At 35.7% G+C, this 16831-nt stretch overlaps 1 protein-coding gene across 1 annotated transcript in view; it reads left to right on the top strand.

Annotated features, from left to right (window-relative positions):
• The window catches only part of CNTN5 (contactin 5), a 654757-nt gene that overhangs the window by 482434 nt on the left and 155492 nt on the right, over positions 1-16831 (top strand). The window lies entirely within an intron of this gene.

Genomic DNA, 16831 nt, shown 5'->3' with positions numbered 1-16831 from the left:
ACACACACGTTGCAATCATCTGTCTGTTCTGTCTTTGCTAATGTTTCATTGACCAATGCAATTCACTTCATGAGGCACAGTGAATGAGTGTGGGAGGGGGCTCCCCAAGGGTATGAATTCAGGAAGGTATGCAAAATGCTGGGTCCATTACTGCGCCAATCTACTACATAGGCTAAACAGTGTCAAATGATCCTTAACCTCAGTTACGGTATTTTTAAGGGTAAACTAAGTTAGATTTACCTACCATGTTAAGAAGGGGAAAAAGATTATCTGGGAAAATAATCATTTGCACAACACTAAAACTCAGTATGTGCTCTCACCTGCAACACAGACTGTCTCAACTCCTGACTAAATTAACCTGTCACTACTTTAATTGATCCCTTTTGTTGGATTCAGTCAGTTAAAGCACTTGATCTGGTTATTTTTCCGTTTTATATGATTTGTGTTCTCTTGTTTTTAACGTTGGGAAAATTTAATCGCTGCACTTTTTAGAAGAAAATTGGCAGCAGTTATAAAGAAAAAAAATTAACAGAGAAATATTTTGAACTAAAATTAATGAATTAATAAGTATTTCAGAAAATGGCATATTCCAAAGACAATTATATAATATTTGCTACTCCATCTGTCTTAACATAATCCATGTTAAATGTCTCTTCCAAATATTGGTTCTACTGATTTCTGTATTTTATACTTGATAGGACCAAAAACAGATATATTTATTTATGAACTGCTGGAAAGAGATGTGGATATATCTAAGCAAACATGAAATATACTGAATATTCTGTATCCAAAATGAAGGTATAGGTTCTTTTAGCCAGCATATACTAGTTGTTTTTCATTAATAAATGGTGGTATCATTATTTGTATTATCTTTGATTTTGCTGCAGGTTAAACTGTTGGAGAGAATGGCCATATTTATGAAACTGTTCACAATCTAGAATTAAATTAAGAGTTTGATCAAAGCTATGGAAATAGTAGACTGATCTAGAGGCAATAGTAGAGGTGGAAAAACTAGTCCAAATTCATGTCTTCAGCTTCCATATTCAATAATTCTATTTCCTGTGAAATTTATTTGCATTCCTTACTGTGCTTATAGCTGAAGCTTTAGGTGTCATAAAGGAATACAGATTGTAGGATGTGAATGTTTTCTTCAAGTAAACATTAGACTTGAGGATTCAAAAGATTTTAAACTCTGTTTGCTCAGTTGTGTCCAACTCTTTGTGAACCCCTGGACTGTAGCCCACCAGGCTCTTTGGTGCATGGGATTTTTCAAGCAAGAATACTGAGTGGGTTCCCATTTCCTCCTCCAGGGGATCTTTCAAACCCAGAAATTTTAGGAGTTTCTAAAAAGCATTTGACGATAAAAACAAAGGTGAATAAGCTATATTGATTAAGACGTGTAAACCTGACCATTTTAATGAGTATGAAGCATGTCTGTTGAAGCTCTTGGAGTCAAAGGTAAAGGTTTCACTTGTGAACAGCATGGTAGAAAATGAATTTTCCATGAGGTCAACTTTTAGCTGGTAACACCAAAGGATACCATCAAAGTCTTTCAGGAAAGTCTCCAAAAAATTCTTACCTAGTCTTGATTACAATGTCATTGTATGTAATCAAAAAGACCTGAAAAAACAACTCAAGCGTGTGGCTTAATATACCAAAAGATAATTCAAATACAGATTTTATACGGCCTGTATAGAAATCCTATGTGCAGCCAATAAATTTAAAGAAATATAATTGAGTATTTCTACATAATTGATACATAATGAAATGTGCTTGACTAAGTCAAAAATAAATTAGTCTATCAACTTGTACATCCCAATGACATCAAGCTTTAGTTAAAATCTGAAGATCTTAGAAAGCTCTTATATAAGGTAAATTTCTACACATCTAGAAGTTCATTGAGTTCTTATCTATAATCTTCAGCTTTACACTTACTCTGTTATCAAGGTAACCCACCAGTAGTTCTTAATGTTAAAATGAGTATGTGTTTTTGAGTTTCTGAATGCAGTTGTCTGCATTTACTCAGTTATGCTGGATTTAGCAGGCATGGAGGACAGATAATAGCAAAAGAACACTGCAGCTACCCAAAGATTAACTAAAATATGACCTTTGTAAAGAGACTTTAAAAGAATACCTGAAGAACAATATATCACATGATGAGTAATAGAGTGCAGCTATAGATTGCTAATATACACCTACAATGCTAGATCTGTCTGACATTCAGCAAAAGGAAATATGAAGACTCTGTTAACAGATGCCTTGAGAAGACCATAAGTCAGAGATGCAGACTCATAAAGAGACTAAGTTCTAAATGACCATCTGTAGTAATAAACAGAAATGCAATCTTCACTTGTGTAGGAAGAGCTGTTTATCAGGCATGGATCATTTTTAGCTGCATAAGCTGATTAGTTTATAATATCTGTCATTGATGATAAATACTTGGTTTGGTGCTTCACCACAGTAACTGTATCTTTCAGCTGTAAATCAAAGTCAGATTTTCATTTTTTCTCCATAATGAAAGCAGATTTTTTTTACATTTATATTTATATAAATAATACCAGCTTATTATTGATCATTTAAACATAATAAAACTAGAAAGAAAAGAATAAAAATCCCTTGGACTCATACTACCTTAAGATAATGACAATTAATTTTTGTAATCATGTGTTCATTTCTTCAAGCATACACAGACACACATGTGACACAAAATGAGATTATATCATGCATGCTGCTTTGATTAGGATGATTTTTCCCTTGCTTTTATCCTCTTATGAAAGTATTTATCACACTTGGTTAATCTTTTAAATATTCTATATCTGTCTTTCTAGATTTTCCTCTGTCCTCTGCAATCCTAAGTAAATTCAAACATGTGGAGGGATATTTTTGTGATTATTTTTAATGAATTAAAGCACTTTACATATTTTTGCATCTCATTATCTTAAACTTCTCACATCACATGGTCTATCTCTAATTCATTCTTTACAATGGGTACATAACAAGCATATGACTATGCCTTAATTTGTTTAGCCATTGCCCTGTTAATAAATATTAACTTTGCTTTCTGTTTTGAGAGATTAACAAACAATACTACAGAAAACATCTCTGAATAGCTGCATTATTGGGTATTAATAATTTTCTTTCTTTGGGATAGATTTCCAGGAATAGATTACAGGGGTAAAAGAATAAAGTCATTTTTAATTTAAATAGATGCTGCCAGAATTTTTTTCAGAAATTCTATAATTGCAAAGTACACTACTGAGTGAATTTTCATATGGTAAAAGATTACTAGATCTGGTCTTCTTCAAACTGAAGAGATTAGAGCAGAGGACTCAATGTTCCTATCTAATTTTAAAGTTTTATTATTTTTAAAGGAATAAAACCAAACAACAACAACAATAACAACAACAAAAAACCAACTCTTCAGATATGCTATGAAATCAGTTTTAAAGTCTTAGTGAACACTAAACATTTTTTTTTTTTAGTATGGGGCATTGTTAAGTAGCTCCAAATCATATTTTATCTGTTAAATACTGAATACTTGCTTGATTCATGGAAGATATTTAAATCTCAAGTTGTCCTTAGAATTGAAAAATTCTTAATTCAGAAGGGGTTCCAAATTAGAAAAATAATCTCAAATCACAAATCTTTCTTATTGCAAGAATATTTGCATATACAATATCTCAATAAATGATAAAAGGTTTCTCTAAAGCTAAAGAAAATTTTCTCTAAAAGCAATAATTATCTTATAGAATGAAGCAATATCCTTTTTCTGGGCAAGATATAGCATCTCTTAATTTGTGTAAACAGCACATATATACAAAATATTCCATATATAATGAACAATTCGAACTCTATCAATATGAACTCTTAGGACAAAATATATGTGCATATATAATCACTGGTGTTGCAGTCAATTCAAAGATGTGCAGCTTTGAAATAGTTTTCTAACTCTTCCTTGAAATATCAGAAGCAGTATTATATAGTTAAAGAAAACTGAGAGGAAGTAATAGACTATGGCCTCTGACAGTTTTTCAATCTCCAGGTAAACTTATTTTTATATACTAAATAATTGGTGAATTCTCTTTCATAAAATTGCAAAGCCTTGTTATTAAAAATGAGCTTTCTGTGTCAAAGTGTCTCGATCACTTTCAAAATGTCAGTTGAATTTGACTGCAAGTCCTTGACCTTGAACTTTTCATAGTTGGCTTTTGATTGACACATTTATTCAATTTGACCTTTCCTTTTAACTAAACTATTCTTCTTCTGATTGAATCTTCATTGGAAGATTAATGTTGTAACTCACAATCTAAGCAGCAGTTTGAATAGTCTTTTCTGACATTGACATGTTTGAATTCCCTAAATTCTTAGTATTTTTGAAGTTGATGAGAATCTTCATGACTGTGAATGACAGTGCTTAAATGGAGGATGTGACCCAAATTACCTTTTTCTGCAGTGGGGTCCTTTTTCACACAGAAATGCATTCCTAAGCATTAAGAACTATCAAGTTAGGCTTGGCCAAAGAATACTCAGTATTTGGTCATAAAGCACATAGTTGATATGATACAGCTACTTATTGAAGATTATGCTTGCTAAAATATTTACTAATATAGCAAATAAAATGAGAATACCTAGAAAAAAAACTTAAATTTTGAGGAGAAACTTGAAACCTGTATTTAACTGGAAAATTCATCTTTAGAAATTCTTATATAAAATTAATTATTCCATGTGGAATATCATGTCTTTGTAAAAAGATTAAGTGTAATCTGGAGCTCCAGCTCCTCTGGGTTTCTTCTGCTTTCTGCCTGAGAAATGAGCAATCCTCTTTTTTCGGTTCTTCTCCCAGTAGTCAGATCTTATCATACATAACACAAAGAAATCTGTTAATATTCTGTTTTCTTCATGAAAATCTCCTTAGGCAGAATCAAAGTTTGTCCACTGTGTATAATCTGTAGTTTGCATTATCTTATGGGACAGTGTTGCCAAACTTTCCAGCACTTATGAAGGGCCACTTTTTCTCTGGTCTCCAGGAAGTTTCCTCATTGTTCCTCGAGCCCTTATTGATGGTCTCCCTGAGACCCTTCGTTCTCAGTAGCAATGTCCTTATAGACTTCCAAGCCTCTGCACTGCACCCCAAGCCAATGTCGCATGTTTAGATATCAGTTAGAGTGGCACCCCACCTCCAGGTACCCAGTTATTTTACGGTTACTTACTGCTGTACCACAAGCCACCGCACAACCTAGTGTTGTAAAATGACAACTATTTGGCTATGCTTATAATTTTGTGGGTCATTAAATCAAGCAGCTAACCCTGAGGGTGTTTTGAATCTATTCCACAATGACTGGGCCTTCAGCCAGTGTAGCCAAATAGCTGGAGATAGCACAGAGCCTCAGTCCTAGAAGTAGATGGATCCCACAGTTTTCACTGTAATTCTGCCAGGGCTAGAAAGTCTCAGATAGTTTCTTTACCCACAAAGCTGGTGGCTGGGCTAACATGGTTTTAAAACTGGGCATATCTGGACTTTTCTCTTTCTGCATGGCATGTCTCCACAGAAATAGTTTGGTCTTTTTTTATGACAACCTCAGGATAGTCCAGCTTTTTAAAAGGCCTCTGGCTTCCCCCAGAACAAATGTTTTAGGAGGTCTAGGAAGACATTTCACTTCTTCTTATGATCTAGTCACAGAATTTTCAATACATCATTTCTGTCATATTCTATTAGTCAAAAAGTTACCAAGGCCAGTCCAGATTTAAGGAATAGGGAATTAGACTTCACCTCTTAATAGAATCAGTTTAAAAATACAAATGGACATCCTTAATCTACCACAGTGAACAAGAGGCCAAATCCTAAGCCTAATTGATACTTTGAGCCACAGTATATGCAAGTAGCGCCTGCATGAAGCACAGCAGCCAATGTAGTATGAAACAGATTATGAAATATTCACTATAATATAGTGTCATTTTTAGCCATAATAACATGGAATATGTTTCACAGTTAGCTCTTGGAACAAATTTTAAATAATTCATAGTGCATTTTTCAGTCACTTTGATGGATGGGGAAAAGATAAATAATGGGATAGAATAATACTAGAAGGGCAGAAGTTAAGAGAATCTGAAGATATTAAATTTAACTCATAGAAAGCAGTAAAGCTCCATTCCAATTATTAGGAGGTACTATATTTTAGAGAGATTTGGGATCAAAAGACAGGGATAAAACTGATGTCATAGAAGGAAAATTAGGGCAATTACAAATGAGTTACTTACCAATGGCAAGGGAAGGACAGAAAGAGAAACCGTAGAAAAGAGCAGGTGATCTCTTCTCGCTTAGTCTTCTACACTCAGTATTAGCCTCCCTCCTTCCCTCATGATGGGCTTCCCTGGTAGCTTAGATGATAAAGAATCTGCCTGCAGTGCAGGAGACCCGAGTTCAAACCCTGCATTGGGAAGATTCCTTGGAGAAGGAAATGGCTACCCACTCCAGGATTCTTGCCTGTAGAATTCCATGGACAGAGGAGCCTGCAGGCTACAGTCCATGGGGTCACAAAGAGTCGGACATGACTGAGCACCTCACACTTTCACACTTCCCACGTGATGCTAGAGACTCAGGGTGATAAATTGCTGGGATCTAAAAGTCCTGAGTGAAACAGAAGCACATGAATGAACTGGTCTCATTCCAGACCCATTTATAAAGTTCTGTGCAAAAATCATTGAAACACAGAATGGTCTATCACATTCCTAACACTTTGAGACCTTATGAAAATTTCAGATCAATAATAATATTCTGCCTGCTTATGCTCTGTGATTTCAGGAAAGAAATAGAAATCTTCCAAAGGAGTGTCTGAGCGCTCTTCCCATAGCCTGAATGGGACTAGACTTGTGCGTGCTGCTGCTGCTGCTGCTAAGTCGCTTCAGTTGTGTCCAACTCTGTGCAACCCCATAGACTGTAGCCCACCAGACTCCCGTGTCCCTGGGATTCTCCAGGCAAGAACACTGGAGTGGGTTGCCATTTCCTTCTCCAATGCAGGAAAATGAAAAGTGAAAGTGAAGTCGTTCAGTCGTGTCACACTCTTAGCGACCCCATGGACTGCAGCCTACCAGGCTCCTCCACCCATGGGATTTTCCAGGCAAGAGTACTGGAGTGGGGTGCCATTGTCTTCTCCGAGACTTGTGCGTAGACACTGACTATTCTTCAGTGGAAAAATCAGTAGCAAAGTAAAACAGAATTCATCCTGGAAGCCTTTATATGATGGTATAACAAAACAGTGTTAACTTCAAAGAGAAATATGACAGTTGCAGAAAGGGAACAGGCACATTGAAATATTAGTAAAATATTGCTCCCTGTAAATTATGCACTTAGGTTAGGAAGACAAACTTGGTTAATTCTTCTTCAATTAAAATTGTATCATTAAGAACTACACATGGCTAAAAGAAAACATGTCAGTTGTGGGTCCCACACAGAAAATTCTCTCAATGCTGGATTAAAAGTCCCAAAAAGGTTGAATGACAGCATGAGCAAATGAAGCTAATGGGTCATATGTTATCAGAAAGGTGACCCTGGCATTTCAGAGGAAGATGCAGCATTTCATGTCTGGATACGACCGATAAAGAACAACCATAACAGCATGAGCTCTCAAAATTATTCTAGGGTTTATCTGAGAATTAATTTCTAATAAGAGTTTTGTGGTTGTTACCATGTAATGAACTAATTTTATTTTGGTACTTTTGCCAAACTGTGCTTCAGTTAGTACAAGTGAATCAAATTACCTGCAAGTTTAAGTAGAACAGGGACTGGTTCCATAGGCACGATAGTAGAATGGAAACAACACTCAAATGAGAGTCAGTGCCCAAGGATCAACTCCAGCCTCCACACCTAACCCTTGAACAAGTCACCTACACTCTTCAGCCACATCTTCTCAAATGCTATAGGGCTTAGTTGAACCATATGATTTGTTATTTTTCTTTACACATTAAAATCAATTATCCCCGAAATGGTGTTTTTGTCCTAGTATCTATTTTAACACATCATACTGCATTATAGCTAGTTGCCTGCCTCATAAATTGCATTGTCAGTGTCTCAAAGCCAAAATTTATCTTTTATCTTACTGAATGTATATATCAAATATGACAGATTTTGCCTCTTGTACCCACTCCAGTCAACTGAAGCACTGTGTTGAATACATCAGTTGGGTCCAAGCTCAGCTATATTTTCTATGAACAAAGGACAAAGGCAAAATAGTCTAACAAATGATCGATACATGAATGAATTAACAAATGCATAACTGTGCATGTGTTATGAGCCCTCATAAAATAAAATGTGTAGCTATTGTAAAATGTTATAATTCTAGAACTTTCCTCATGGTCATGCCAGGTGGCTCATTGGTAAAGAATCTGGTTGCTAATAAAGAAGATGCAAGTGATGAGAGTTTGATTCCTGGTTTGGGAAGATCCCCCTGAGGAGGAAATGGCAACCCATTCCACTCCACTCCAGTAGGCTTGCCTGAAAAATCCCATGGACTGAAGGACCTGGTGGGGTCCACAGTCACCGGGTCACAAAGGATCAGACATGACTAAGTTGACTGAGCCCATATGCATGAATGCCATTATTAACTATTTACAAAGTACAAGCTAATTCAAGAGGGAACAGAATTCTTTCTGACTAGTTGTATCATCTTGATGTAACATCAGTGAGAGGTAATGTAAAAGTGAAAGATAGAAAGTTTAGTCCATTCTTTAATAATGGTGTAAATCACTCTTCTAAGGAAAAACATGTATTGCCTGCCATAATTGTAAATATCTTTCTACCTACCAGTGTTGCTTCATTGAGCCAACTCATGGACCAGGTGTTATTCAGATTACAAAATAATATTCCTGAAGTGATTGCATGAGAAAGTTGATCTGTCATACGAAGAAAGGTTTTCTCATAACATTAATGATGTGAATTTAAGTACCATTCTTGCCTAGAATTCTCTTAAAGAAAACTGGTATGCCATGGCACTTAAAAACTGAACTTCAAAGTGAGGATGAGAGTCCCTCTATGGTCTCTTCCAGCTCTAGGACTGTAAAGTTTACACGGGGATCCCATCTCCATTCTTCAAAGCATGAACTGATGTCTTCTGGTTTCTCACCAATATGCCAGATTGAAGTTGACACAAGTGTGTAAGTGAGCTTTGTGCCAACACTGGAGATGCAGGAAAAAAGTGAAAAGAATATTTAGATGGAATAATGTATGATATGCTAACGTCTGGATAGGCTTACAACAAATATAAAGTTGATCACTGTGTTTTGTTTTTTTTTTAACACAAGCCTTAAGAAGATGGATGTAATCTAACTGTTCCTATTCATTAATTGTAAAATTCATTGAAAAACAAAGATTTCAAGTTAGTAAAGAATAAAAGAGATGGTACAGACATCAAGGTAGGAAGGTGCTGTTTTTTTAATTTACAAAAGATGTATTTTTTCCTTGATATTTATTTCAAAGAGTATCATTGCCTAGAATGTGCATACATGTTCTAGGAGATCAGTGTGGACTTGAGTGTTCAGAAGGACCAACTCCCTAGGTGTGCAATGTGTGTGGTCACCCCGGGCCCCAGACTGAGAAAGACCTTGTGCTTGGTATGAAGCCTGACTGTCAGCATTTTGAAATTATGGATAATTTTTGGACAAAGATTCATATTTTCAATTTACACTAAGACCCACAAATGATATAGCCAGTCCTCATAGTCAGTCAAGCCTTTCTGAAAGAGATAAGACTTGAACAAGGCTTTAACTTGTGAGACAGAATTTGGAGACTTTCACAAGTCACTGGAGAGGTGCAGAGAATACATTTTCCACCAAAGTGAGAGACAAGATAGGTCACGTCAAGCCTCAAATGCTGAGTAAGAAGTTGGGCTAACTTGTAGACAATAGACGAAGGTAGCAAGGGAAGATGTTTGAGATCATAAATAAAATCAGTTTTTAAATAGGATTAACCTAGCAATGGCATGTCATATGAGGGAAGGTGGGACAAAGAGAAGGCATAAAGAGACAGTTTGAAATCTACTATAAACCTAAGGGTCAATGCTTATGGGAGGAGAAAATATTTCTCTCTGGCCCTAGTCTGAGTACTGTGCTATCAGATAACACATTGCTCCTTTATGTCACTTCCAAGCCTAGATGTAAGGGAAGTTACTCCACATTCTCTACCTGCAATTTTTTCCATCAAAGGTGTATTAAAGCAAGCATTCCTTAATGGCAGAATATATATCTGTATACCCAAAGCTTAGCATAGGACACAGAAATAAATATCTGTTGAATAAAGTAGCAATAATTGCATAAACAATAAAAGAACTATGAGTCAAATATTCTCAGTAATCATGTAAGACAAACTTTGCAACAAATAGGACGGAGTTGAGAGTAAATCAAGAAAGCATATGACTGACAAATTGTATATGGTATATTTCATGTCTCATTTAGTTTAGAAGCATTAGATAAATATAGAAATGACACTATGCACTTAGATCCTTTATTAGTTCATTGAAGTTACAGTAACAGAACACATAGTCTGGGTGGCTTATACACAACAGAAATTTATTTCTAAAAGTTTTGGAGACTGAGAAATTCAAGATCAAGACACTGGCAGATTTGGTGGTACTGTGTCCTTACACAGCAGAAAAAGTAAGAGTACTCTCTGAGGTCTCTTTTATAAAGGCACTAACACCATTCATGAGGGCTTCACCCATGCTCATACTCTAATTACCTCCAAAACATACAACCTTCAAATACTATCACATTGGGGATTAGGTTTTAGCATATGAATTTGAGAAGGACACAAATGGAGTCCTTTTGCCTTGGTCATTTCTGTTAATCTTAGATAAAGGAATACCCTTTTCCCTCACCCCCAGGGGAAAGAGAGTCAATGTACGTATGACTGGATAAGAGACATCTTTCAAGAATCAGGATACAAATATGCTATCTAAGTCTGGCATCCACTGTCAAGTTAAATATCACACTCCTTAGTCCTATATGCCTCTTTGGGAAAGGAGTAACACTAATGTGATATACATGATATTTTCTCATCCACTAAGTATTCTTAATATAATCAATATTGTCATCTACTAAATAAATTCATTATAATAAAATTTAATTATGTAATTATGTCCTGTATTTTCTTGCTTTGAGCTGATCATAATTCCCAATCTTCATTTTAACTAAGATAGTAGACTGATCCTATAAATTTGTGACATTTTGTTTATAATACCAAATAATGCAATTTGGATACCTACCATCTTGAGTTCATCAATGAGTCATCAACTCACTTTTTCATCTTTAATCTACGTTACCAAGAAAAACTGTATGTATTTTTCTTAGTACTTAACATTTTTAGAATATATGCTGAAATTAAATACTAAGGTCCTAGAAATGGAACGGTAGAGCCATTTTTGCCTACTTTTAATCTTCAATGCACATTTTTTTTCTTGGGCCACACCTCCCAGTATGCAGGATCTTAGTTCCCCAACCAGGGATCAAACCCATGTCCCCCTGCATGTAGTCCTAACCACTGGACTGCTAGGGAAGTCCCTTCAATGCATTATTGGATGCATTTAATATTTTATCATAATGGAGATAAATATTTTCATCAAGGAATATTTTGTCTAGTATTTTCTTCACTGGGAACAACTAAAATTTCTATTTTAGATAACACGTCCAATTAATTAAGCATGTGAGTTAACACAGCAACTTCTTAAAAAATATATTAAACTCATATCACCATGAATATAAACCCCATTATATAAAGGTCTAAAACACTTGTAAAAAGAATAAGTATATGTATGTTATCTCCTTATTGTGATAAAGTTCTTTTAGCAGATTATCCTCTGGGAAAAAGAAATATTGTTACCAGGAAAATATTTTAGATATCCAAGATTTTATGTCAATAACATTAATCATATCTAATAATTAATATCTCCTAGCTGATACCCAGTTTTCTGTGTTAGAAGATCTTTTTTTAAATTACATCTCATAGAATTTATATGCCATTCTCCTTTGTTTTATAGAGAGGAATGGTTCCTGAGTCTGTTTGGTGGGGGCTGGGGATGCCAGAAGTACCCTATGTGAGCCCATTGAGAAATTTATATAAACCGTAAATGAGACCACATAAACTGCCAATACCTAGTGGGTTTCTGGCTAAGCCATTCAGCATGAATTCACTGTTTGTAAGAACACTCAAGTTATCTTCTTGTGCAGACAATTAATTCCCCAGACCTTTTCAGGGTGCTTACTACATGTACAGCATTCTTCTAAATTCTGAAAAAAAAGCTTTTTGAGTACCTTACACTTTTGAAACATTTACTAAGAGTTCATGTGTGAACATTGTTTCATTCAATTCCCCTCAAACATGGTGAGAGACAGTGCAGCTATTATTATTCCAATAAAGTACCTTTCCCAAAGTCTCAGGGCTAGGAAGATGCTGAACTAAAGTTAGAATTCAGGTCTTCTTATTGTGAGTACAGTGGTTTTCTATAAGAGAGAAAGATGTGGGATAACATATATCTAAAATGAGCCAGACACTTACCAGAAAACTTACTATAACCTATGGAGAATGTTGATATCCAGTTCATTGAAGGAGTGAACACCAGTTAAAGAAATATTCCTCTTGGCTAAGAATGCATTATAGTGTCTTTTAACAGATAACATTTATCAACATTTACTGTGTGCCAAACACACTACTATGAGCTTCCCTTGCATTATCACATTGAAGCTGTGAGAGAAGCTCTGAGCAATAGAGCAATTTTTCCAAGTTCAAAACTTAATAAGTGGCAGAGCAGGGACTCATGCAATTCTGTGTCATCCCTAAGCCTGTGTATACTCTTTCAGCACCTTTTTCTGCTGTCTTCCTCCATAGTTTCTTCCTATTTCTCTTCTAATTTCTGTAAGAGGAGAAAAAGAAGAGGACAAGGAGGTATTGTCAGATACAGAGAAGGAAGGAAGCAAGCCATTCATGTACTCTCTAGCTCACCTGATGAGCACTGGCTGCCCTAGTGCCCAGCTCAGCTCTGGGAATGCCCAGAGGACCTCTGGAGTGACTTCCAAGAATGTCAAGTTTAGAGACAGGAACAGCGTACTAATGAAGGAAAACTAAACAGTGGCAGAACTCATGAAGAAAGGTTTAAACAAGAAGGAGGCACTTGAGTTGTGTCTAAAAGTATCTTTGCAGGCAAAGAAAGGAGAACAAGCTTCTGTAACAGAACAGGCTGAATTATGAGAGGTATTCCTGCATAGGAAGGAATGTGAGGTTAATGTCATAGAAGGGCAGAATTCAATATAGGAAGTAGAATCATGCTCTGAGGAGTCTTCTGTTGAAACAAGGAGATTAGACTTTTCCTCAAGGCAGCAAGAGTCAACAGACACTCAGAACAGTGACGCTAACCGTGCTTCCAATTTTAGGAAGTCTCAATTATCAGTCTTATGATGGGTGAGCAGGACACTTAGTCCAAGTGAATGCCAATAAAGAACTGGACTTGAGTGGAAGGATGACATTTCCTGTATTATATCCAAATCATAAATAAAAGTTACAGTGATCTAACAACTGCTCGAATGAACTTATGTGACCAAGAGTTGTAAATGACTTAGAAGTGTCGCTGCTCCCACAGAGTGAACGGAGCCTCCTTCTTAAAGATCCCCACCTTATTCATCCACTCAACAGATAATTATTGAGAGCCCACTCTGAGGCATGCCCTGTGCTAGGTACACAATGCTTGGAGAGTTGTATTATGGCACTGGTTGCAGGGAAAGTTCTTTTGAAGCACCACGTAGCACAATTTGTTCATAAAGTGAAAGAAAGCAGCAAAGAAAAAGGCAGGGTATAAAGCAAGTGTCAAAGAAAACAAGATAAGACAGAGTAACTCCTAAGAGAGAAAAGTGAAAATGAGCTTTAAGCTTAAGAAAGCAAACATCTGCTCTAAGTAGCCATTTCATTAAAAGTGCACTAAACTGTGGAAGTTCTCTCTCAGGAACTACATACTGTGGGTTGAGATTAAGTATAATAGGCTCCCACGTGAATTCTTCTCATTACTTCTCATGAAAATCAGTAAATCTCCTGAAAGGGTAATTTAGGTTTACTGTTCACCATTCATTTTTCTTTTAATCTTCTCTGTTCAGAATTGTAAAAATATAATTCAGAAATAATCCAAAAGAGGAAGAATAGGCCCCATGAGTTGAAATGAGGCAATTTCAACTCCTCACATAGCCTTAGCATTAATACATAAGTAATGGGCTGTAGACTTTTTATTCTTGATAGATGGTGATGGAGCTTCAGCCAGTTTCTAGAGTACTGCATGCTGTTAATTGAAGGAACCAAATAAAGGACAGGATAAGAAAGATAATCTGTACTGTACTTCACTCTCCTGGATTCTTTGGACCTCTTTGTGATTTTCAGTGCAGTCTCTTCTTAATCCCATTAAACTTTTCTTTCACTATAATTTAACAAAAGGACAAAGGTTTCAAGACTTTTGTCCAAGACAAAAAGAAATCAATTATTTGGGAAGAAAAATATCTGGAAAATATAACTTAATCACAGAAATGTGATTTTTATGGAATAATTTTGTCAAAAATAGCCTGAACAATGACTTATGATCATTACTTTTTCTACTGTTAAACTACCACCAATCAGTTTGTGAAATTGAAAAACAAGCAAGTAAAAAATAATAAAAAACTCCACGTGCAGTCTTTCAGAAGTGTTACTTCTGAGAAGAATAGTCCTCTATTCTTTTCTGGACCTCTCCTTGGCTTTTCCATTAAACATAGACTCTATTCTAGGTCCATGGTATGCACATTTATTCTTGACTAATTTAACTGAGTACTCTATTAGGAGAGCATCTTAGAAATCCATGGGGAAAAGGATATTTCACACCTAAGATGGATCCATGCTATATAAAGTGGTAAAAATATTTAAACTATTTTAACAGAATTATAGGGCTTTCCAGGTGGTGCTTATGGTAAAGAACCTACCTGCCAATGCAGATAGATGGAAGAGACACAGCTTCAATCTCTGGGTTGGGAGGATCCCCCTGGAGGGGTTGCACAGCAACCCATCCAGTATTCTTGCCTGGAGAATCCCATGGCCAGAGGAGCCTGGTAGGCAATGGTCCCTAGAGTCACAGAGAGTCAGATAGGATGAAAGCAATTTAGCATGCACAAACAGTGTTATATTATGCAGATGTGAGACTAAGCTATGGCTTATGATGCTTACAGTTTGCTTTTGTTTCCCCAAGAGAAATCAAAGGTTTTACTAAGTGAACATTTCCTTTTCAGATTTGAAAGAAATGAGCATTAGTCTGGTACACAGGAGAAAATGAAATTTTAATAACAATTTTATCTAAGGAAAAGAATAGTGGAGGACATTCAGTGGACAAATATCACATTCCTTGCAATAATTATTGTGACATTTTAATGCAGTCTCACTAAGAAGCATTCCCTTGTAAATGACTGAACCAGACCATGTATTAACAATTATTTCATTAGACAAAACTTCAATACACTTAGAAGCTCCTATCGTAAGACTAATGGGAAAGGGGGAAAAAAAAAAAACAGAAATGAAATACTGAAAAGAAATGTCCTAAAACATAATATACAGTTAACTGATTGATTTAAAGAAATACACAACATTTGAAAGGTTAAAAACTACCAATAACTTCTCACCCTGTTATGAATGCTAAGACAAAAAAAAAAAAAATCCAACAGATTTTCAGAAATTCCTCTCACTTTCATGAATTTTATATAGTCCATTAGTTTATTGCAAAATGGAGGTAAACAATTAAATTCATAAATACTCATTAGGACGCTGCCTTCTAAGGACAAACAAATCATTTTTTAAGATAATTCACCCATTCCATCAGCAAATTAAAGATATCTAATCAGGGGTGCTTCTCCATGTCTTGCATTAGTCACTCTTTCAAGTGCCCATGAAAGAGGGGTGTTGAGTTTTTTGAAGATGTCATTTCAAGCTGCATGCATGTACTCTCATTCCAGGGAATTGTTTTTAATTGCAACATGGAAAGTGAAGAGCATATTGGAGTTTTGCTATGTCATTCTCTGAAAAGAATACCTCATGAATTGTAAATACCAGATCTTCATGAAAACGGGAAATCCATCTTTCCTGTTAAAGTAAATGAAAGACAAGATTAAGTAATGAAAGATTATACCAGACATCCTAAAGTGTAGGATAATCACTGATCCCATGAACTAGTGCAATGAAAACTTAATCTCCTTGGTACTTATTGATCTCCTTGATACAACTGTTCTTCAACTATGTTCTAATCATTGTGCTCCCAACAAGGATCAGGTGTTTTGTGTCTTCTTCATGTTTTTTAATTGCTTTGATTAACAGAGATTCAGGCTGACCCTACTCCTGATGGTGGTGGTTGTGGAAGGAATAAATCAATCTCTCTTGAATGAAAACATATGGCTTGAGACCAGCACTCTTGCACCTAAGCACCACTTCATTCTGTTGCCTACAGAAGAAGCCATTCAATAAAGCTGTGCAAGATAATCTTTTAACTACTGTTGCCTCATAATTCCAAGAGTTGTTATTCCTTTCAATACTGCTTTCTTGCCACAAAAATAAGCCTGTCTCTGAATAGCAAAGCAATAATTTTTGTGCACTATTTTTCCTAAACTTTTAAAGATATGAATTTGTTTGTAAATATTTCTTAAATATTGTATCTGCTAAATCATTATATGCAATATTAAATGTTAGAATGTGGTATTAGCAATTGTTGAAAACATAGCTTCCATGTGTTCCTTGAAGTGGGGCATATTTGACTTCTGAAATGTCGTCAGATAAATTGTAAGGCCAAAAAAG

This window comes from Budorcas taxicolor, chromosome 15, assembly GCF_023091745.1.
Source record: "Budorcas taxicolor isolate Tak-1 chromosome 15, Takin1.1, whole genome shotgun sequence".
NCBI classification, from domain to species: Eukaryota; Metazoa; Chordata; class Mammalia; order Artiodactyla; family Bovidae; genus Budorcas; species Budorcas taxicolor.
The sequence above is the reverse complement of the archived record's forward strand: the minus strand, read 5'-3'. Positions and strand labels throughout refer to the sequence as shown.